General features: G+C 40.3%; 1 protein-coding gene across 1 annotated transcript in view; it reads right to left on the reverse strand.

Annotated features, from left to right (window-relative positions):
• Nucleotides 1-22,597, reverse strand: part of THSD7B (thrombospondin type 1 domain containing 7B) — a 797,596-nt gene extending 774,999 nt beyond the window's left edge. Inside the window, exon 1 of the mRNA XM_033111445.1 lies at nucleotides 22,425-22,597. The gene's annotated coding sequence lies outside the window, so the exon portion shown is untranslated. The remainder of the gene's footprint in view (nucleotides 1-22,424) is intronic.
• Between the last annotated feature and the right edge of the window lie 1,870 nt (nucleotides 22,598-24,467).

The raw sequence follows: 24,467 nt of genomic DNA on the forward strand, positions 1-24,467 counted from the left end.
ACTTCAGCAGGAGTATTTATCCTGCTTCAGTTCTGAGAAATTAATTTGAATTGAAGAGAGATTGGTTTTTCCTCTCAATTCATCGCTCTCACAGTTTATTCTGAGCATGTTTTCTCTTAAGGAAAAAGAAATCAAATATAAAGGAATATTTTTTCAAAGCTGAGTATGACATACATCAGCTGACATTTATACTTCGGTTGAAAATTAATTTGTGTGACTATAAAAGCAACAGATTGTGTTATTTCACAGTGTGGTGCTGCAAGTCAAATAACTATCTCAAATAGCATATCTGAAAGAAAAATAATTAAAAAGTCCCCGCTCACTTTCAGTTAATTGTTCCAACAGAACACTGGTGCTAACCTCAAAGTTGAATAATGTTCCAATCAAAGAAAGTTCTTTCTCATTTTTGCAATCAACTATGATTTGTAGTGCTACGCATGACTCTGTTAGCTCATGGTAGGTATTTCCCAGTGAGCAGTTTAACCCCATCCTGATTTGGTACCTCACTTCATCGAATCACAAAGCTGAAAGGAAAATCCAGATGCCTTCAAAACAACTATGCAAAGCAGATCACTGACTTTAAAATTCTCAAACATATGCTATAGTGGGTATCAGCACGATCCTGTTTTATATTCATGCATCTCATTTCTCCTCTGTAGCAGTCCGTTTAGGCTAAGCTATGCTGTAGTAACAAACAAACCAAAATTTTAGTGGCTTCCAACCACAAACAAGGTTCATTTCTCAAATGTAAAACACATTCACCACAGATCTAACAGGCCAGTTTGAAAGAGCAGCCATTATCTGGGATGGAAAGAGCATTGGTGGAAATAATGCACAATGGTTCCTGAAACTTCTGCTTGGAAAGAGCACTCATAATTTCCTCTCACATCTAAAGCATGTCATTTGGCCAAGCTACGTATGTATGGCGTCCCCTGAAAAAGGGCACAGCAATTTACAATATAATCAATAATAAGGTAATAATACAATAATACATCTACCATACCTTCTAAAACCATCAAGCTTTACATTTCCCAAGGAAAACTTCAGACTCTAGTCCAACTCTCCGAGGGAATATGAATCTTGTCATCCAAGGGGACAAGTTAACCAGCCAAGTTGGTTCCTTTTCTAAACTTATACTCTAGAGAAATTTTACAAAGCAGGCTGTTACTAAAAACTGGACTTTGAAACTCTTTAAGAATCCAATACCATCTAATTCTCACAGCAGCCTTGGAAGCAGTCAGTGTGCCAGAGCACAGTATAATTTACTCGGCAAACAGAAAAGAATAATTTACATCTGGAGCGCTGAAAAGAGAGGACTTATGAACAAATTGTCAGAGTGCATAAAATTCTGAAACTTAATCAAAAATATGTTATACAGATATAAAGAAAAAGTATTCCAACTCAAGACTTTCCTTGAAAAAAAGGAGTCATCCAACTTTAATTTTTGAAGCAACTTAGATTTAATTTTTAAGGTGCCTTAAATATTTTGACTACATTGGTGTGACTTCCATCATTTTCTAAACTTTCATCCTCCCGTTAGGTTGATCCTAGGCACAAACTCAGAATGAATCATTTCTTGTTAAAAATCACCCTATGCTTTCTTTGGAATTTTAGGCTCAATTCTTGATACTTCTGGCAATTCTGTGTGTCTTGGACACCAAGATACATCTCATCCAAAGACTACTGAGACCTGACCACCTTCCAAAATTGAACAAAAAGAAGCTGATGTAGCTATATTTTTAAGATATGCCATGACAATCTCCATCCCTATAATATGCCTAGCCATTTCTTTTGATCCAAAATACCTTCATTCGGGGAGAGGGGGTGGTAGATGAGGGGAAATGGACTCAAACACATGATGATGGAAGGAGAACTGACTCTGGGTGGTGAACACACAATGTGATGTATAGAAGATGTATTACGGAATTGTACACTTGAAACCTATGTAACTTTACTAACTACTGTCACCCCAATAAACTTTAATTTAAAAAAAAAATCTTCATTCAATAAAATTGGACTTAAAACTATTAGCTGAATGATTGAAAGAGAATTAGACATTCATATGATGCCAAAATAACCCTACACACCTACTAGACACAGGAGGGACACTTTGAATTATACCCTAGAGTTGGCTTTCTTTGATCCTTGTGTATCTACTTGAGTTAAACTTACCTTTGTCTCTAAAGTATGGGGGCAGTGAAAAGGACTAACATTTTTTGATCACTGGGTTTGGTACAGACTTAATCTATTACATTTAATCTTCACAATTACCATATAAACTGGGTATTATGATCCCTTTTTTACAGGTGAGAAAATAGGCTGCCAAGAGTAACACAACGTGTTTTAAGAAAGTATACTGGGTGTTGACTGAGGTACCCTCCCTCCAGCTTTATTGAATTTGACTTGGACCATAACACCTTTCCCCCCAGTCTTAAGGACCGCTACCAAATTGCTCATTGCTTCAACGGGGAGTCTGTAAGAGCATCAGGAAACAAATCTCAAATCTTTGACTATCAGACTTAAAAATTAGCCTTGCATGTTTGTTTGGAAAAGAGTAGAAACATTTCAAGGGAAACAGAACAGTTAAATACAGTTTGATTTTCTAGAAAGTGAGTAGAGGAGAACAATCAGACTCCGAGAAGTCATGTCCTGCTTTCCTGCTGGGCCCTGGGAATGGGCCGTCTACCTCCGCATCTCACTGTCCCCTACTGCCATGGCCCAGAGGGCTATGTAGCAATGGCAGCAAGGGACTAGGCAGAGAAGCTAGACTGCCTCACCCTCACCGAGCTCTGCAGGACCTGATGAAGCAGGGGAAGCGGGCAAACATTACCTTCATCACCAAGAGGGCAAGGCTGGGACAGGCAGGGCAAGACAGCAGACATGGAGGGTCTCTGCCAGTGAGAGAGGAAGTTGCGCAAAAGGCAGGGGGAGCCTAATAAAGAGAGAGCAGGTGGTAACGGGGATATTCTACAGAGCTCAGTATGAGGAAAGCCTAACTATGCCTAAAGACCAGCAAAGGTTTTACACCTCTGAGCATACCAGCTCCGAACATGGCAGACCCCGGAGGGCCAGATACTGCTCCCAAACAGGTGCTATCCAGGGGAGAAAAGCGAGAGGAATATCCAGAATTGAATGAGGAAAAAACAGACATGATGAAGTTAACCCACAATACTGCCATTAGGCTGAAAGGCATTCTGAAGATAGAGATTGCCACACAAGAGAAAAATAAAGAAATCTTCTTATTCGCACTCTTAAGTATGTGGCTTAAAAATGTTATGGCGAGTGTAATAATCTGTCCTCTTTTACAGAGCCAGAGGATGTCAGTGTCACTTACCTAGTAAATCGCACTTTGCAGTGCTACTAACAGAGGAAAGGCTACCAAATATTTCATCATGATGGAAACTTTATAGGCTAAGAATAAAAAGGGTACCTCACATATAATACCTTTGAAATTCAGAACTAAATGTTAGTTCTGAAATAGAACTATACAACATATAGAAAAACATTCAATATTGTTTTGAAATTTAAGGTACATGTATTAGAATTAAATCGTATTTTTCACTTCAATAATACTCCACCCTTGTATGGAGGAATTGGTCAATGACTTTAAAATTCTCTTGTTTGTGCATTTTAAATTTCTTTACATATTTTACAAAAATCAAAGAATGGAGTCTACAAAGTACAGCCTTTTCATTAGTCTGAACCTTTAATATCTCACCAAAAAAAAATCTGTGCCTGGTCATTTCTACAGTATAAAGCATTGTTGTGCTAAATGATACAAGGAATGAGCCAAATAAAAAAAGTAGCACAAATAGAAAGAATGTTCTCAGTCTCAGGGAGAATCTGTGCTCAAAATCGTTATTTGCAAAAGCTCCATTCTGATTACTTTTGTTGTGCCCTGGAGAATACTTTAATATTCAGCTGGAAATATAATTTCTAGAGGACAATATTGCCTATAAACCGCAAGGAAAATAAGACAGGGTAAAGGTGAGAACACTGCATTGCTGCTGTGACTTGAAGCTGGAGAGAGACTGTTTTTAAAAAAATATTTTGCATTACGACACATTAGGAAAAAAGTTTCATCCTGACACACATCTGGTCCCAGCTGTGATCCACCTCATACTTTTAAAATAAACAACCCATTAACAAGCAAAATTTTCTCAGGAGAACTCTAATTAAGCTCTTAACTGTTGTACACTTCTCTTACTGAACTGATGAAGAAGACTCTCACAAAGGGACCCATAAAGCAGCATTGATACCTCTGACCAAATTGTTGAAAAGGTGGCAATGCAACATGGGAGCCACACCAACCAGTTGCCCAATTGCTCGCTGCCTTACCCCTGCTCTGCTCCATGGGGCAGGGAGCCTGATTCCTGCAAACTACATTCCCAGACTCCCTGGCCAAGTGGCTTCTGGTTAAACCCTTATAAGGGAGGAACAGGCAGAAATTTGGAGATAGGAGGACAGGAGGAAATGGGTGATTTTTAGCCCCTCTGTCTTTCCTTCTCTCTACTTAGGTAGCATTTTCATCACGGCTGTAACTATTTTGTGGTTCCAGGTCCCCAAGGGTACCTCTGCCCCTGTTCTGATAATTCCTGCATGGGTCTCTCCAGCCTTACAGTAGGCAGCAGCTTCCTGCTATAGGTAACCTGTAAATTGCCTCACATCCTGTTTGTTTTTCAATAAAAATTGTATATATTTAAGAGGTACAACATGGTGATTTGATATACATATACATAGTGAAATGATTACTACGGTCAGGCTAATTAACATATCTCATAGTTATCGTGTGTGTGTGTGTGTGTGTGTGTGTGTGTGTAATGAGAGCATCTGAAATCTATTCTCATCAAATTCCCAGTATTCAATACAGCATCATTAACTCTAGTCATCACGCTGTGCATTCGATCTCTAGACTTACTCACCCAAAACAACTGTTACTTTATACTCTTTGACCAACATCTCCTCCTTTCCTGCGCCTCCCCGCCCTGGTTACCAGAGTTCCCCTCTCTGCTGCTACATATTTGACATCTCTAGATTCTACACCGGTGAGAGTATGCAGTTTTTTCTTTCTGTGTCTGACTTACTATGCTTAGCATACAATCTTCCAGGGCCATCTATATTGCTGCAAATAGCAGAATCTGCTTTTTTAAGGCAGAATAATATTCCTCTGTGTGTGTGAGTGAGTGTGTGTGTGTGTGTGTGTGTATGTGTGTACCACAACTTCTTTACCCATTCATCTGTTAACCGATGCCTCAGTTACTTTTAGCTCTCAAAAAACACATTTTGAGTGACTGCCCATCTTAAGTTCCCTCCATTGAACAACTTGGCATGGACTCTGTTTTCACAGCTCAGTTCTGCCTGACACAGGAACCGTGTGGGTGGCTAATGAAGAAACCACCCCAAGATTTTCCTCTCTACGTAGAGAAATACACTAAGCCATAATCAGCCAATAACCTCACTCATAGAGTATAAAACAGGCATAAAGGCCCTGAGAACACAGAGATGAGAGGAAAACATTCATTCGTTCATTCGTCAAGTGCCTACCACTAACCAGGCAGCATGCGAGCTGTAAAGATGAGGCTATAAAGATGAGCCAACGCAAACAGGGCTCTGCCTTCCTAGTATCCAGTCTAATGGGGAAGGTGGGCATTCATGAAACATCACACAAGTCAGTGTAAGTTTACAACAGTGCAGTCAGTTCTTCTATGACACTGTTTTAAAAAATGTGGAACTGACATATTAGGGAGCAATTTGACCATAACACGATTTTGTGCGTGCTTATGCACCCAGGTGAACAAACAGATAGGAAGACACAAATGGAACACAAGCACAGGGACCCTCTTCCAGGGACCTCCGTTCACCTTGGGCCACACCCATCTGGTGATATAACACCCTGAAAACGTCAGGCAAACCTCCTCCCACCACTTCACAACTCACAAGCAGCAGCCTTTCCAAAGCCTGCAAGTCAACTTCAGGTCTTTTTCAAGGTAAAGTGCCATATTTATGGAAGTCTTTATACATTTCTTAATGATTTTACACGTGCAAAAGCATTATGACCAATTTGTATTAGTCTCCAATCTTGCCTTTTTATGTGCCACTGGGGAAGTGTTTGAAGGTTGCGCTCCTACATGATTTTCCTATAAGCCCTGTGGATTTTATAATGCCGTTTTGCAACAGCATGGTGATCTTTTTTAAATGCCTAGGTTGTATGATAACAGAACTGACTATATTTTGAAGAAAAGGGCAATGGTGTTATGAAAGTATATACTGAAATAAATGGGGGGGGCGGGCTGGGACAGGGCTGCTATCCTGTAGAGAAGGAGCAGAGCATGGTTACAAGGAACTAGAGGAAGACTGGGGCAAGATAACTGGAAAACAGGAAGACCGGTCTAGGAGGAGGCTAGAAAGCTGGCTAGGAGGCAGGGGAACCTTCCAGGCGTGGGATGTGGTACAGGATCAAAGTGGACTACCATGAGGAAGCTGCCACCTGGAGAAGTCTACTAAGGAAGAGGGAAGGCCAAACATAATGCAAAGTCCCCATTTTCTCAATGACAAAATGCAAAATAATTTGCTGGGGGCCAACCTGAATCACATGCACACACACAATCTCTCTCTCTTTCTCTCTCTCTCTCTCTCAAATTGAAAACATCTACTTGTAAAAATTGACGTTATTAATTCTGTTACACATACACATTTAAAATCTCATAACATGAAATAACATCGTGATTTTAAAAAGACTGCTTTTTTCCCCATGCACACATTTCATGAAACATTTTATGCTTACACTGTATCTGTACCTTCTACCCTGTACATGCTCCAATGGCATCAATGTTTATCTTTACCGTGGCTATCCCTTCTTCCAATTATTTATCTCTTCAACTATAGATGGAAATATGGACCTGTTTTCCACCTCTGTGGACTCGGGAACTTTGGGGAGCCCTAACAAACTGCACCTGGATTGTTCAGTGAAGAGTCTGAGAAGCAGTAAGTGCCTCATGGGTTTAAACGCTGGTATGAAATGACAGGTTTTGAATAAAGAATGTAAAAGGTTTGTTTAAATATTTATTCAAAACTTAAGTGTTTGAGAGGACTTTATATGAAAGACTCTGTAAGGTGATTCTCACTACTCCAAGGAATAATGTGGAAGTGATGTGTTAAGATGAAAAGCAAGTCAACCACAGACGCTAGAGAGTGGGGAGCCTTGGAACAAACTAGAATCTGCTCACCTTGCATAGGAAAAATCAAATTCAGTTGGGTTTGAGGTTGGAAAGACAGAGAGATGAAGATAGGCCAAACACACACACACACACACACACACACACACACACACACACACGTCTGTAGTGGACAGCCAGTCTGCAGCCTTTGCCAATCCACTCCTTTAACTCTGGTCTTTACATTTCACCCAGACTCAGACCAGACGCTTTTGCTCTTCCACAGTTTTACTCCATTGTACTCTGAGAACACAACCTTTTGCAGCAGTTTTGACATCGGTCTCTCCATAGGACTACCACCATTTGCATCAATAGCCAGTCTGTTCGCATTCTGCCACAGGATGGTCGTAGACTGAATGGATCCATGTGCATGCACATCTATTCCTATAATAGTAAAATCCCATTTATTATATCTCTAAAACCCCAGAAAAACCTAAATAAACACAATTTATAGCACCGTTCAATGATAATTGATTTTCTTAGTGTTTCTGGGAATACTCCAAGTTCCTAAAGGAACTCTAAATCATCAAAGCAAGATTAACCCATGTTCAATGAGGTTTCCAAGTTTGTTTTTTTTTCTTATTCTAATATAATTCATTTAAGAAATGCTTAAATTAGCTCCTATTATATACACAGTTAAGCGCTCAGCATAATAGAGAGAATCCAAATATAATACAAGGTTTGGGACCCTAAAGTAGTTATAATACTCACATGAAAAGAAAAGCCAGAACCTAAATTAAGCTATAATATAACAATATTTATATTAATGCCATTTGCCAACAAAGACACTTTTCTTTCTGCTCTAATGTGTACTGAGAAACTGGGTCATAAAGTGAATTATATTTCCCAAAGGAATACATCATAAATTATATGGAGAGGTTGTTTTCCTCATCAAGGACTTGGCATTTTAAAGAATATGTATGTGTGTGTGTGTGTGTGTGTGTGTGTGTATATATATATGTACATATATATACACATATATATACACACACACACACACACACACACACACATATTCAATAACATGTCACAAAACAAATAAAAATTACAAGATACCCTGTTAGCCATTTAACATAAGTGTCCCCAAAATAGGATGATAATTATGTAGAAACTATACAATGAGATCCAGGGTACTCCAGGGTACACACGGCACAAAATAAAATTCTAATGTAAACTCTAATGTATCATAAATTTTACTTAATGCCATAATGCCAGCTCTGATAAACACAAGCATATCGTTAACTATAGTTTTGCTTGACTTGTTGGATTTGAAAGGGTACTTTGGGGATGACTTGATGGCCTGAGTCGTTTTTAAAAATGAGCTGATGTGTTCTTTTTCTCTAGATAAATTTCCCTGCAGAGTGTCTGAGCACTCAAAATTTCTCACTGACCTTAGAGATGACTTAAAGGACTAGGGCAGGTGTTTAATAAATGTCTCTTCCTGATGGTTATAGTGGCATTAGTGCGTCTTTCCTCTTTTTAAAGGACTGACCTAACATTGATTCCCTCCCACCTCTCCTCTCTCTTGAATATTCTTAAAGTGACAGTTCCTGAACAGATTAAAAAAAAAGATGAGGAAAAGGTAAATGTGAAATAAACCTAGAGTCTGTAAGCAGTTATCTTTGAATTTAGTTGAGCATTATCCACCAGCCATTACCCGACAGAGGACTGAAGTATTCTTTGAAAGATGATTTCAGTGGTAATGCTGTCAACCAGAATATTCTACAAGCATCCCCTTCATTTTCTCCACACTCTGGATCAATACGTTGGTACTCATAAGGGCATTTGTGTCTGAGTGTGATCATCTTTATGCATTCCTTAAAACTTTGTCCCCATTAACTTGTTTAGGCTTCAAAGTCCTCTAGGAAGAGGGACGTGTCTGTGCACGAAGCAGCAATTTCCTTCATCCCCTGTGAAGTAAACAAGGCATCTTCCATAAAGGATTGTCATCTTTTCCACTAATAAATCCTAATTAAATTTCCTTTTAATTACCTATGTCTTGCTCAATTTCCAAAGATTGATAATCCCAATTTCGACTTTATTTTGAAGCTATTCTTGTTGGCAAAGTGCCATACATTTCAATCTTTTCCAGTTTACATTTAGTCCACAATTGCCCATTTTGCTTGTCTACACCTTCAGTAGTTATTTTGGCAGCTTTAAAAGAGAGAATCAAAATGGCACGATCATGGGAACTTTGATCCATTCTTCTCTAATAGACTAAGATTTTTCTTTTAATCATCCCAATAAAAAGAGACTGGAAACTGTCCACTGGGTTTGACAACTGGGAGGCAATTTGTGACTTTGGCAAGAACTATTTCAGTTGGAATAAGGTTGGGGGGAGGGGCGGCAGAATCCAGGCTGAGTGATTTGAAGAGAGAATGCACAGTGGAGAAAGTGACAAATTCTACTAGTTTGGGAAGGTGTAATTTGAAAGGAAGGCAAGAGATAAGGAGGTAAATAAAAGGGGAGTCGAGAGTAGATTCTTTGTTTTAAATGGGCTTGGCCTTGAATATTCTACATAGGAACTTCTAATGGTACACTATAACTACCATTACATTTCACTGCATTACCCACTGCTTCATTTCTCTCCTGTCTGCTTTTGCTCTTGTTCACAAAGTTTCTCTACATCCAAAAGTAGGCATAATCTGACTGAGTTACACAGACTTCTCCCAGCTTTGCAACTAACTCAACCTCTGGAGCAATATGCTTTCTTTTCCCCAGGCTTTTCCTCTACTCCCTTCTCATAGGCCTATCTGCTGGTTTCAATCAAATGATATTTCTGAACACATGTCTAGTCCCAACAGCTGAGAATGCTTTTCCCTTTTCCGTTGAAGGATTTGCGTCCTCTGTCCTATCTTCCTCTCATTTCTCATCTTGGATTTGCTATCACTTTCCTATCAGTCAAATAGATGTATGCTTTCTTTGGGAGGTGGTGTGTGTGTGTGTGTGTGTGTGTGTGTCCTACTGAATTTCCATCATCCTATCCTATGTTCGCTTCCTAAACCTTCACAGCATAAATGATCTCATACTATTTTGAGCATCTCTTAGATTTCAGTTCTTGGGGCTGATTGACTACTTTGCTATTTCAGATGCTTTTATCTTGCAGGCATTTACCAAACATCTATGCTTGCCAACCTTGTTGCCCAATCAATAGACAATTCTGTCCCTGTGTACATTTCCCTGCCACACACTGACACATGCCAAGACAAAACTGTTTACCTTAGATTATAAGGATTTGGGTCTCGCTTTATTTAGACTGTGATCATCCCAAGTTTTCAAAACACAGAATGTGAGAATGAGATCACGTTCTACGCAGACCAGTAACTAGGGATAAGCCAATCTGCCCACATTGACAAACTGTTGGAGAGTTTACAATTGTTTCGCTTTTAATGAATCTTGAAGAGGATTCATAAACCATGAACTTTAAAACACTATACGAAATTAGATTTTATATTAAAGAGAACATAAATAACCAGTCTTTAAGACTAGCATATATAACACAGAATCACAAATAACATCAGGAAAACTGTAAGAAAAACCAAACACACTGACAGGGAGCCCAATTTCTTCTTCCTCTTGTTGAACCTACTAATCTATAAGCCCCCACAGATGCAATTCTTATCTTTGAAGCATGCTTTTTTTTTTTTTCCTCCTACTTCCCCAGGAACTCCATGAAAAATCCTTAAGGGCATGGCCTGTTCTTGGGTATGTCTGTATACCCCACACTGGGCCAAGCCTAGTACACCGCATATCATATGAAGAAAAGCAGTACATAACCACCGGCTAAATTTTCGTTGAGGAACACGGTAGGCAGAAAAGAATTATTTTACCCTATCAAAAAGCACTGAAGTCCTTGCCCGTAAAATGCTAAAGAAATGTCTTCCTGATGATCTGACGCCCTCAATGTTTACAAACTAGCAATGCAACACACTCTATGCACTTGATGATATAGTCAAAGAGGGCTCCACCTCTGTAGGTTATATAAGCTCGTGAATTTTTAGCTACTTCCTTTTTCTCATAAACACAAAGTGGTCGTCCTGATATTATTTATCACTTTATTCTTCAGTACTCATTGGAAGCCCTATGCAGGCCTATGTAAACATATTTTTTTATCTGACCCACTCTCCACCTCTCGCATTCATACTTATAAAAATTACCTAGTATTATTGAATGCCAACATTCTTCATCCTCAGAATAAAACAGATTTGGTGGGTATTTTGTTTTTTGTCTTTTTGGTGGGTTTTCTTGGTACATTGAAGGAGTCTGTGACTGAGGTTAAATTCTGACATGATCCTGGCTGAGAAAAGATACCCACACTTCCCTCAGGTTAACGACATCTTTTTCAACTGCAGCAGAGCTTTCAAAAGTCACCAACTGGAGTCAGCAGAGCAGATCCAGCCACAGGAGGAGCAAAGGGAATAGGACGAAACTTCATTCTTCTTCATTACTTAAAATGAGACTTTCATATAGGTGGTTCCACAATAAATATAGCACCAAAGCTATATCTTAATTCACATGTATAAATAAAATTAATGTACCACTATTATTTAATCCAACACACACCTAGTGCAGAGTTATTCTCTGCAAGATACTGAAGATCCAAATATAAATAAGATGCATTCTCTGCTTTTATTCAGTACGAGAGCTAGACATATACAAGCAAGGTAATATGGCTTTGCCAAGGGCAGAGGAGGTGCCCTACGTATATGTCACATCCTCCCAGCTAGACTGCAAATTCCTGGGAATTGGGGCTGGTATCATATACTTGCTTTCATCCACTCTGTGCCATAGACACAGCAGGTACTCAATAAATACTCTCTGAATTTATTCATATAGCTTACAAACAAATGCATCTTGCACTTTCTAGGATTTGTCTTGCTGTGTAAAAAACTGCTTATTTTTTTAGAAAGAAAAAAACACCTAAAAGATGGCTGTACTGAGGATGTGTTATGTCCACAAGCATCATGTTTTAATTTTACCACCTCTATCATCCAAATGAAATATCTAATATTCATGAACATGATATTAGATAACACGTCCATAGAGTCTGTCTAAGGAGATTCCTCCTTATATGAAGTTTAAATTGTTTCTTTCTTTTCCACTGAAGACTTGTTCTTAATATTTTTCTTTTAATGAGTAACTGAAATCAGACTTAAGCTACTCGTGTAATATGTCCCCCACTCCCAGACAGAGACTTGGAATTATCAAAATGTTTTACACTCTCATGTATAGCTGAATAGAGTTTGCACTTACAAAGGAAACACGGGACTTCCTTTTATATGTTCCACACAATGAAAGACATGTCACATTCTGCTTTTTCAATTGAAGCACGCCACAGCCCAGAGGGTTGGTTACTGTCACAAATTCAACTTGAGAAAAGCCCTTCAGATAACAGAGAAGAATGCTACCTGCCAGGAAATTAATCAAACTTACCAAAAAGTTACTACAATTTGATCAGAAATATCATTTTGGTGAACCACATGTCATTTCTGACTGCAGTAATCATAATAAGGATATAGCAAAAGAGGACTGAGAAATACGCATCAAGTGTAAATGAGAAAAAAATGGTTAAGTTCAGTTTAGCTAAAGGGTACTTTTTCCCTTCTCATTCTTACTAGAGCTAAGCAGATCTTAGGCCATGCCCATTTTATACGCATCAGCCTACACCTATATACTAGCAAACCAGCAAAAACAAAACAAAAAAATGACAAAAGAAACTGGGACTATTTAGCCTGGAAACAAGAAGTGCATGGCGATTACAGAATGAATGGCTGTAAAGTGCAAGCAATCCAGATATGCTCCATCTTCACAAATGAAAGGCATGTTGGATTCATATTGTACAGATAAGCTCTACAGAAACCTTCCTATATTACAGGTTTTAAAGGAAAATGTGTTCCCGAGAGAAATCACGAAAGTGTTTTAAATCGTTTATTTAAAAGATTATTCATTCTGGTATCTAAGGACAAAATTAATAAACAGATGAACAGCCTCCCATAAGCAAAGATGGATGGTGTACACCTTGGAAGGAAACTGACAGCCCACAGACAGCCGGTAGAGTGGAACTGTTCATAGTACGAACTCTGGGCGTGTCCCAAATGGCGGTCACCAGCCATGTGTGGCTATTGAGCATTTGCGATATGCTAGTCTGAATTGAGATATGCTTATAAGTGTAAAAGACAGACTGGATTTCAAGGACTTAGTACAACAAAGATCTAAGGCATCTCATTAATAACTTGTTCATAATCAGTCCACGTCAAAATTACAATATTCTAGACATATTAGGCGAATGAAATATATGACTAAACTTAACTTCATTTTTTTTTCCTTTTTTTTTTTTTGATGTTGCTACTGGAAACTTGAAGATTGCATATGTGAATTGTATTTGCAACTCACATTCGATTTCTATGGAGAAATCAGCTCTAGAATCAGACGGCCTGAGTACAGATCCTGATCTGGGGCAAGTCACTTACTATTTCTACATCTATAAAATTGGAATACTAATAATAATACAATCAACTCCAATCTTTGTGAGAGGATTTCATGAATTAATGTATGTAGAACAGCATCTGGCACATAATATATGCTCAATAAATCTGTTATTAAAATCCAATGCACACATCCTCTCTGTAGAATATCCTGACATATAGCTGCTTATCCTCTCTTTAAATCCTCTCTTTAAGTACCCCCAAAGATGGGGAACTCAATTTCCTTGAGACAGCCTGTCGCATTTCTAGAAAGCTCTGCATATGAAAAAGTTCATTCCTGGAATGAATAAAAATCTCTCTTTACAATTTAGAATCTTCTGAGCTTCTTTATATATGATTGCAACAGAGAAAAGAGAGGCACTGGTCATACTCCAACACTATGTTTCTATGGAAATTGTTAGAAGACTTTGGTATGAGAAATAGGAATACTATGTATTCCTATGGAAGTTCATGTAAAGAGACCTCATGCTGACCCAGCAAAAACACTTTTAAGAGACAGGTCTTCTGAAATGTGATTTCTCATACATGCTTAACCAATGAACCATCCTTCTTTTAGTAAAGTTGTCACCTACGGCCAAGGACACTTTCCTGTCAGGATGCACAAGGAGAAAAGAGGACAGACAAGGGCCCTCATCTGACCAGCTGAGCCCAATCACAGGAGTGACCAGGCCACTGCCAGCCCCCCCACACTCACATCTGAAGACTGCTTTTCCCGTCTTCCTGCTCTTTGTGATAATTTCAAAAGCTAATAATGTTTTGCAGATTCAGCAGAACAGTTCTGCCTTAATAACAAGCCATTAATGAAAACGAATATGATGTGGCTTTCCTAAGAATGTCGGAATTTTCTGAATTCCAGTGGTTCCTCAGGAAGCCAACACTTTTATATACAAATGTGTCAGGCTCTTTACAAATCTAAGCTATTATAATCTTCATGCATAAGGTGTGTGCCAAATCAAAATGCAGCCTTTTCCCATATTTCTAAATGACACTTCTACTTCCAGGAAGAAGTGATTCAGCAGCACTCTTGAGTCAGTCATCTCCACTGTATATGAGATTCTGGTGTGAATGAGACTGTGTGTGAGTGTGAGTGTGTGTGTGTGTGTGTGTGTGTGTGTGTGCTCGCGCAAACGCGCACGCATGTGCACACTATTACATTTGGGAGAAATTCCAGCAGTGGTTAAGACTAAACTTCCCTAACCTCAGGCTCTGGGGCAGTCAGTCTGGTGCATCTAAAGCAAAATGAGTCTTGCAGCCCAACAGACTGGAGTGAATGCAGTTCTTGGCTCTGTGCTTCACCAGCTGCACTGGCTTTATGCCAGGTGCCAAAAGTCCCTCGGCCTCCGTTTCCTAGTATGAAAAATGGAACTAAATAATAGAACCCATTTTGCAACATTATTATGAGGATTAGACATACTGATTCTAATGCACCTAGCCTGGTTTGCAGCATGGCGTAGGTAATCAGTAACTGTCAGTCACTCTTGTTGTCTACCCGGACACCATTAAGCTTTGCCTTGGAGATTCTCAAAGGTTCTCTAAAACTCTCAAAGAGAGTCTTAGAGACTGTCACCCAGGCCTCCACTCTCTATCACAGTTCCCTCTCAAACATTTTCCAGAATTCACAGTAGAGAGTGATGCCCTTTTACATTCAAATCCTTTACTATCAGAACTCTACAAGCAGATGCTAATAAGAAAATAGATTCAATCAAACATTACAATTAGAATTTACCACCTGAGTTGTTCAGACAGAGAGAGGGCTTTGTGAATTGGCATAATCAGAGAAAACTCAGTGGAAGTATAATTAAAACTGGGTCTTGACTAATAGGTAGAATTTGGATAACTCAGAGCTGATGGCCCAAAGCAGTAATTTTGGCCTTTTAAAACAGGTGTGGGTCTGTGGATGACTTAAAGGGAACAGACCTGATAAAAGAAGGAGGTGGGTAAAAAGAAGTTGATGGCTGGCGTGATTAAATTTGATGAAGGACCTGAAACATTATTTTTTCTTCTATTCAAGAAAGAAGCACAACATAAGTTGTATTTTTCTGGTCCCATCTAACAGTGTTTGTGTTTAATTCTAGCTAGACTAGATCCAGAAGAAACCACCAAAGAATTTTTCTTAAAGAATCTGCAAAGTCATCAACATCTCTTTCTTTTCCATGATTGACCAGAAGATATTCCAGTTCATAGCAGGGGTCCATTCAGACGACATGAAGCCCTGTTAACAATGTTTAATCAGAAAATGAATGGAAGTCGATACAAAATAAATTGAGTTAATTCTGAAGACTAGAAATGGAAATGGAAAAAAACAATTACTTTTTCCTAAAAAGAAAAAAACCTTGTTGAACTACTCCTACATACATACATTTTAATTAACCGGTCGGAGACAGCTGTGGGGTAGAAGTTGTAGCAGATGACCTGGGTTAGAAATTTGGCTCTGTCCCTTACAGGTACAACTTGGCATGCTTAGTTTATGTTTGGGGGGCAAAAAAGCAAATGAAATTGAAGAGTGGCTTTACATGAATGAATAACTACAGGGGGTTTAGGTAACTTTGGGCTCTTTAGTAATATAAATATATATGCATATAATAATATTTAACCATTTTTAACAGATAAATGTTAGACATAAAAAATTAAAATGTAAATTTAAATATATTGCATATATATTTTAAATATATAAAATATATAAATAAATATATTTAAATATATAAAAAATATATATATATATATATTTGCAATATATATATTGCAAGTTCAAATACTTGATAATGCCAAGTTTGCATTTATTCATATTATGGGTAAAATATCAAGGGATCATATCAAAAATATTCATCAAGTGATAGGGCTCAAGCACCACCCAATCAGAAAAGGCTCCAGCAACAGCCCTGGAGAGGGTCCCTAGGCCCCCTTGCCATACCAAATGGTGACTCTCTTAGTGGCTGTAACAAGAAGCGATCTAAGAGGTGTCAGGGGAGTGTCCCGTAGGACTGAACTGGTAGTAGGGCCTGCAGGGGGCTTAGACCAGTACCTATTAACCTACCGATAAAGAAGTAATTCAATATTTTTATAACCAGTAAGGCTGTCTCCATGCACTCTGGCCAAATGCACCCTTCATATGTCTAACGTAAGCACAAAGAGCAGAAATCAACAGAGGAGAGCCCAGAAGCAAACTCTGCAAGGAGAGATTACTGCAAGCTTTAGTCTTATAACCATTAAAATCTTTCATGTATGTGTACTACATAGTAAGTATGCTTTTTTAAAAATAACCCCCTGAAAAGCCCCATACTTAAAATATGCATTACTAACCAAACTACAGTCGAAGACCAAGGCAGTATGGCCTATCTGCCATGAAACTAAGAGCGTTTCTCAACACTGTGATTCTTCTGGAACTAATGAGCTATTCACTAACATAACAGTAGGGCACAAATCTGCGGCCAACCCTCTTGCAGTCAAGTGGGATGCAGCAAAGAGCTCCTCTCCAACCAAGGCACTGAAGAATTGCTTGTGTATTAGTTACTGAGAATTCTGTGTTTAGCTGCAGCATAGTTAATTACAAGAGGCTCATCATTAAAATATGCCTAGAGAGGCAAAATCAAAAGCACGCATCATGTCCCTTGTGGCAAAACACCTAAGTTCAACAATGATAGCCTTTTGTTCCACAAAGGAATATTTCCACATTTTTTACAGATCCTCACATCTAGGTCAATGTCCAATCTTTTTTGATACGAAGACCTCTTTTATTTTAACTTCAAAAAATTCTACAGAGTCCCACATCACAGCAAAGAGTTGTATTTTAGAATCCATTAATTGCAAAAATACCTAAGGAATGAATAGCGATCTTTTAGATGTAATGTGTTTTGCAGTATGGAGGTTCCTCAAAAAATTAAAAATAGAACTACCTTATGACCCAGCAATTCCACTTCTGGTTATTTATCTAAAGAAATCCAAGACACGAATTTGAAAAGATATATGCACCCCTGTGTTCGTTATAGCATTAGTTACAATAGCCAAGATATAAAAGCCATCTAAGTGCCCATCAATAGATGACTAGTTAGAGGTGGAACATACATACAAAAGAATATTACTCAGCCATAAAATATGAAATCTTACCATTTGCAATAACATGGATGGACCTGGAAGGTATTATGCTAAGTGAAATAAGTCAGACAGAGAAGGGCAAATACAATGTGATCTCACTTATATGTGGAATCTAAAGAACAAAATAAAGGAACAAACAAAACAGAAACAGACTCATAGATGCAGGGGACAAACTGATGTTTGCTGGATGGGAACGGGGCTTGGGGGGCAGGGTGAGAAAAGTAAAGAGATTAAGAAGTACAAATTGGTAATTATGGAATAGTGACAGGGATGTAAAGTAAAGCATAGGGAATGTAATCAATACTATGGTAATAACTATGTATAGTGCCATGTGGGTACTAGACTAGTCAGAGGGATCACTTCTTAAATTATACAAATGTCTAACCACTATGCTGTACACCTGAAACTAATATAAAATAATATTGAATGTCAACTCTAATTGAAAAATTACAAAAGGGGGGAAGAAAGGTGAAGGGGAATAAGAGAGTCAAATTTCCCGGTATAAAACAACTAAGTCATGGAGATGTAATGTACAGCATGGGGAATATAGTCAATAATATTGTGATAGCGTGGTACAGTGTCAGATGGTTGCTGGGCTTATGGTGATCACTTCTTCAGGTATACAAATGTTAAATAACTATGGTGTACACCTGAAGCTAATATAATATTGTATGTTAGCTATATTTTAATAAAAATCTTTTAAAAATGTGATGTGTTTTATTCATCACAAAAGCTTAAATACACACAAACACTTAAAATACAGTAGTTCTTGTATGAGCTGTATGACTTAACTGTTCAGCTTACAAACACATACTGGGTTGAACTCCACCGCTACAGTGACCCTGAGCCCTCACCAGCAGTGAAACTCTATTCTACAGCATCTTCAAGGTTGCTTCTAGAAACCTACCAAAAGACCCAGAGCAATTGTATTTCACTAATATGCTATTTTCCCCTTCAAATGAATTGTTTGGTCTAGTAGAATGCTCATTATGTCTAGTATAGAATGCTCATAACAAATCATATGTGGATTACAACCAAAAAAATAACTAAGCATTTATAGTTCGTATAATTGGAACGCCGCAGGTAATAAAGTGCAGGATGAAAGTGTAATCCTAGGAATTCCGTGACTGTGATCCCTATTTCCTTCTCAGTCAAAAGCTACATACAAGCTGACAGACAACTGCACCTAATCCTCTTTGGCTTGCTTTCAACAACAGCTACTGTTAGGGCTATGAAAAACCATCTATGTAAATGCTGGTAAAAACAACAAATTAATCCCAATTATGGAGAAAAATTAAATGGTGAATAAAATGTTTAACATCTTGCAGCAAGGGAGACCACAGACTTCACATCTGCTAAAACATTGATCCCATTCAAACACACAATTTCTAAAATTTCTAAAATTAAGAGTGGAGTTTAAAATCCTTCAACTTTCACAGGTTTAACATGTCAATTATCACTTAGATATTAATCTTGTTAAAAGCTCTAAATTAAGGACCGGTGTTATATTTAGGAAGCTGCCTGGTGTTAAAGTGAATGCAGCTGCTTCTTTTATAGTTATATACTGGAGAAAGTCTTCTTTTAAAAACATAAAGCACTTATGTGTAATTCATATTCAAAAAAATCCAAAAGCATATCTACATAGCTCATATAAATAGTTTTTAGTACTGTAAGATCCCCTAGTTAGTCAAAGACCCATCCTTCACGCTTTGCAGAGTGTCTCTGAAGCTATGTTGTTAATGGTTCTGTTCTCTGGTCCAACAAGTAGTATAGCTATCGCTACTTAGAATCTTTTAATCTTCTCGTCTTATTGTATACTTAATATATTGTATCATTTGTCATTTTGACTTTTAACTCAATAGGACCAGTCAACTATTCTTCATCATTCTATTCAAGCTTTTGAAATGATGTTCTTACTTTAATGCCTAATATTTATAAAGGTGCGCAGAACAGCAAAATCGTGGTTTTGGCAAGATATTTTTTTTTCCTTTGAAGGAATCATATGACTCCAGCTTCGGTTTGCGAAGTATAATTAAAACGTATTGACAGGCTTTTGAATTTTTCTTGTTTGGACAATCCTCTTCCACTAACTTAGCTCCTAGTTTTTTACTGCTTTTTGAGTCTGTTATTTAAAAGCAAAGGTTGTTTGTTTTTTTTCCCCACAAATATTAATAAAAGTATTATTCCTTTGGAAACAGGATCTGCAGCAAGCAGACAAGGTCCAGGTCCTGAGAAGGTACATTTTAGCAGTACCATTTGTCTTTCATTCTTTACCTTCTTTTCTCTCAAAAGGCACACTCAGCAGAGAATAGAAAGGTGCCTTTAGTTGCCAGTTAATTCATGTCAATCCTCAAATTGTGAAACCTGTGTTTACACTGTTTTTATGATCAGTACTTATTAACTGTCTCACAGTCTTTCAGCTTCTGAGCCTTCAACTCTTTAACAAGCAAAAACTTTGATTAAAAACAATGGGAGAGAGGACATTGGAGGATTAAGAAACATTGTAAAGATCATTTTTCAAGTATCAATTTAAACATTAAGATAGATAGAAATTAAGCCCACTCATTATGAACCCTCCAAGTGGACTATCCAAGTCCACCAGCAGTAAGCAGTCCTTTTCTAGACCAGACATCTCCAAGCACTTATCACAGATGAATCTCCAATCTTCAGAACGCTGAATGCTTTGAAGGTGTTCAGCACAGCTGGAACTGTGCTGAATTAAACTGCAAGATTTTCCCGCACTTTTTGAGGCAACAATTGTACCTGTGTATGTTGTAACAGGGTCAGGAGAGTTATCTTCCTAATTCTTTTTCATTTACATGTGCATGAAGAGTTTCCAGTTCTGGACTCCCAGAAGGTAGGTGAAAAAAAAAAAAATACCCTACCGAAAGCCCAGGCACGGTAAGAAGCCAATTCCAGAGACTCTACTCAATTGGCACATCTACCCGCAGAAAGCAGAGAACTGGTCACATCACGTTTTCAAAAGAAGCTCCTGGTATTAATGGCATCGAGGTTTAAAAACAGGGGTGCATCAAAATGAAGCTTCAAGACAGGGACGTTGTACAGCTTTCAACCCACAAATACATGGGAGGTTCGCTCACACTGGATAGGACTTCTTGGTTAATAACTCCTAAGTGGTTTTCATGAAGGCTTAACCAAGGCTGTAGTGTATCCAGAACACAAGAAGGCTTCCCTGGAGATCACCACCTCCCAGTTACCCAACAAATCCAGACCATCCTGACACCACCTGAGAGATAATTGTAGCACTCTGACATCGAAAGACTGCCTGTCAGAAGGACACTCCATATGCACGTGCGTGCACGCGCGCACACACACACACACACACACACACCCCACAGCCTTGCTAGCATGCACCCTGCCTGCATGGGTTACCATTTCCATGATAACAGAGCACCCACAGGTCCACTCCTGGAAAATACCAAGAAGGCTCCTCCAGCCAGGTTGTCACTTACAAGAGCACAAATGCACATAAAGGTGGAAAGCTATCAGCAGACCACCCCGGCAATGAACAGCACCACACAAGCCTGGAGTCTTGCACAGAACATGCTGGGGTGCCATAATCTGAGTTGAACTCCACCTTGACCATACGGAATGGAACTGAACTGTAATATCTCTTAAGTGATGCTCAGAATGATTCCCAAAAAAAGTGCACTTAGATCACACGCTCCTCCTCAGAAATAGTTTCCCCTTGCCTTGTATTCAAAAAGAGATTGAGAGAGCTTAACGGGCCCCCTCCCCAAACACACACTCCAAGCTTTCCAACTTCTAAACTCAAACTGAGTACTTCAAGAAGTGGAGGTTTCACTGGCATATTCAAATAACTTTAATACTACCAGAGATGTTAGAAAGGAGAAGTGACAACAGCTTATGGGTAATGCTTTAAAAATTACACGTGTCCTCCTCCCTGCACCTCACAGCCATGCCGTTCCGTTTGCTCTCGATAAACATCGTAATGTAACACCAGACAGGTGAATCCCATTCTCCCCAGCTAGCTCCTCGCCCCCAACAGGACAGTAGAAATGTAAACTGTTGCTGCAGCCTCCTGACACTATACTGATAAATCAAAGGAAGCTGCAAAACTTCTTGGCTAGCTCAGCTGTCATCCAAGGGCACTGAAAGCCCACTGGCCAATTCGCAGTCAGCGCTACATAAAGGGAACCCTCAGTCAACCTGTTTGCAAAGCCCGAAGAACTCCCTGCCTTCAGATCCTGAGCTCTGAGCCTCCTCGTGCAGGATGGGGGACCCCAGCTCCCTACTTCAGTACCCTCCAAAGCAAACTGGAAGGGAACAGAGCGCCTTCCGCCCCAATCGGAAGACTCCGTCCGTCAGTTGCCTGAGGTCTGTGCCCAAGTCTCAGCGTGGGGTATCTCTGCTCGCCCAACGCCGGGGTCTGGATGCTGTACCCCTAGCAGCCCACCCTTCCCGCAGCCCCCAGCCAGAGTCACCCGAGAAGCTCTGCTTGCAAGTTCCTGCATCTGGCTGGGAGAAGGGGCAAAGGAGGCTGTCCTGGAAGGAAAGAGCAAAGTCTGTGTCTCCGGTGTGCCCTCCGCCCTAGATGCTGCCACCGATTGCCCCTGCTGGCCAGGGGCCCAGCGTAGCGCGCCGCACTCACCCGCCTTGCCTGAGCCGCTGCCGCAGCCTCTGGGAGCCACCGAGCCCTGAGCTTCCGGAGCGCAAGAAAGATGGTGGTGTGTGTTGGGAGACCACCCATCCCAGCGTCTGGCAACCCGGCGACTCTGGCTCCTCAGCACTGAAGCAAGAGGAGGAGGAGGAGGACGGCGAGGAAGGAACAGCGCAGTCAGACGCCATCTGCTGTACACCTCTGCGCAGCCATTGGCTGCCTAGTGCGTCCCCTGAGCCGCGGAGCGGGCAGCAGGGAGCCACCTTGTGCCTCACCTCCCCCCGCAGCTGACCCCCCACCGCCCCACCTCTTCTCGGCCTCCCCGCCACCCCCTCCTCTCCGCCACTTCCTCCGCCCCTTCTTGGAGCAGGTGCACCCTCTCCCTCTGGGAAAGCCTCAGGCGATGGCCTCAACCTCAGCTCCTCAGCTCCTCCGCTCCCCCGAGACTGTTTTCCGCAACTTTGAAGCTTCGGGGTGCAAGTGCAGACTGGGTGAGGGAGCCTTTCCAGCTGGCCTGAGCCTGGGGCACCCAAGTCGCTGATCGCAAGGGACAGGGGCAAGGAGCGCTTTGCGCGCCTTGGGGAATCACAAAGTGATGAGAGGGGAGGGAGGAAAAAGAAGAGAGTGGGGGTGTTTTACTTCCCATGCATAATCCCTGCACCCCGACACCCATACGCTCCAGAACACTCTTGACACGTACCCTAAAGTGAACACGCTCAGAGCCATCCCCCCCAGTCCGATGGTCCGACGTTCCTCTGCAGTGCCTGGGCACAAGAGGGCTTCAGTGTCACAGGGGAAAAGACAAAGAAGACCCTAGCGGAATACGTGGAAAAGAGAGAACGCTAAAAATTGGGGGTGAGTCCAGGGGACTGCCAGGAGCTGGGGCCTCACCTGCCTGGACGCCCCCTTGCTCAGAGGCTCCCAGAGGTTGTCAGTCCACGCAGACCAGAGCCTGGGAAAACCCTTAGCTCTGGCCTCTTTTTTAAAGGTTTGCAGTCCTCTGGTAAGGAAGGTGTTGGGGAGGTAGGGGTGAAGAGTGGGGGAGAGTGCCTTTGGCTTCTGGGGCATAGGGCGGATGCAGGCGGCGCTGAGGAGGTTGTGAGTCCGCCCAGGTAAGGCGGGGGAGCGCACGTGGGCAGGCGAGGAGCAGAGTCACAGCTCTGAGAGTCCTTTACTTACTCTTCTGACACTTGTTCCAAACCCTCCTGGTTTTTGACACCTTTGATCTAGGGAACTTCTTAGGCTTGTTCAGAGAGATGAAGAAGTTTCTTCAAAAGGGAGAAAAGGAAAACAGCGGAGGACTACTTACCTCCAATTACAGGGTATTTTGCCTGTCATATCACTTTCAATGTGTGAGCCCAGGGACAGCAGGGACCGTATCGATTGTATCCAACGCTTGGCACACCATGGGTGCTTACACAGAAGCAAAATAATGATGAGAAAATTAAAGCTTGATGTCATAGCACAATTAAAGAGTTAAATAGAGCAGCTAGGGTTTTCACAGAAACAGTCAAAAGAAGGTAAGTGCCATTAAAAAAGGGAAATGTGAATACCGTGATGAGGGGTTCTGATCCATCTTGCTGTGGGTCTGGATTCTGAAAGTGGGAAAGGGAACCCACCTTAATATTTCAAAGAGCAACCACTGTTCTCCCCGTGAGCGCTGCCGTCTCCCTCTGGGTTATTCTGTTTTTTTCTGACCTCACTGCCTTAAAAATAAATCAGCTGCCATCCAGATCCTAGATTATTTCCCCAAATCCAAGACCATTATTTGTTACTCCCAAGAAATAAAATGCCAATCCTATGAGCCTGGGGAAAGAGAAATTTCTGTCCATTATGTTTTACTGTATTCTCAGTATATATGGATCAATAGCCAATGAGTCTCATTCAAGTAACTTCAGGAACAGCAACCGAAGAAAAACATTTCTCTTTTTCTGGATTACGACATCCAGGATTCCTAGATTTCAGTTCTCCCAGAATCAATGCAGTATTTTCAGATCACATCCCATGCATATACAACCATACAGTGGAAATATC

Source organism: Rhinolophus ferrumequinum, chromosome 8 (assembly GCF_004115265.2).
Source record: "Rhinolophus ferrumequinum isolate MPI-CBG mRhiFer1 chromosome 8, mRhiFer1_v1.p, whole genome shotgun sequence".
NCBI lineage: Eukaryota > Metazoa > Chordata > Mammalia > Chiroptera > Rhinolophidae > Rhinolophus > Rhinolophus ferrumequinum.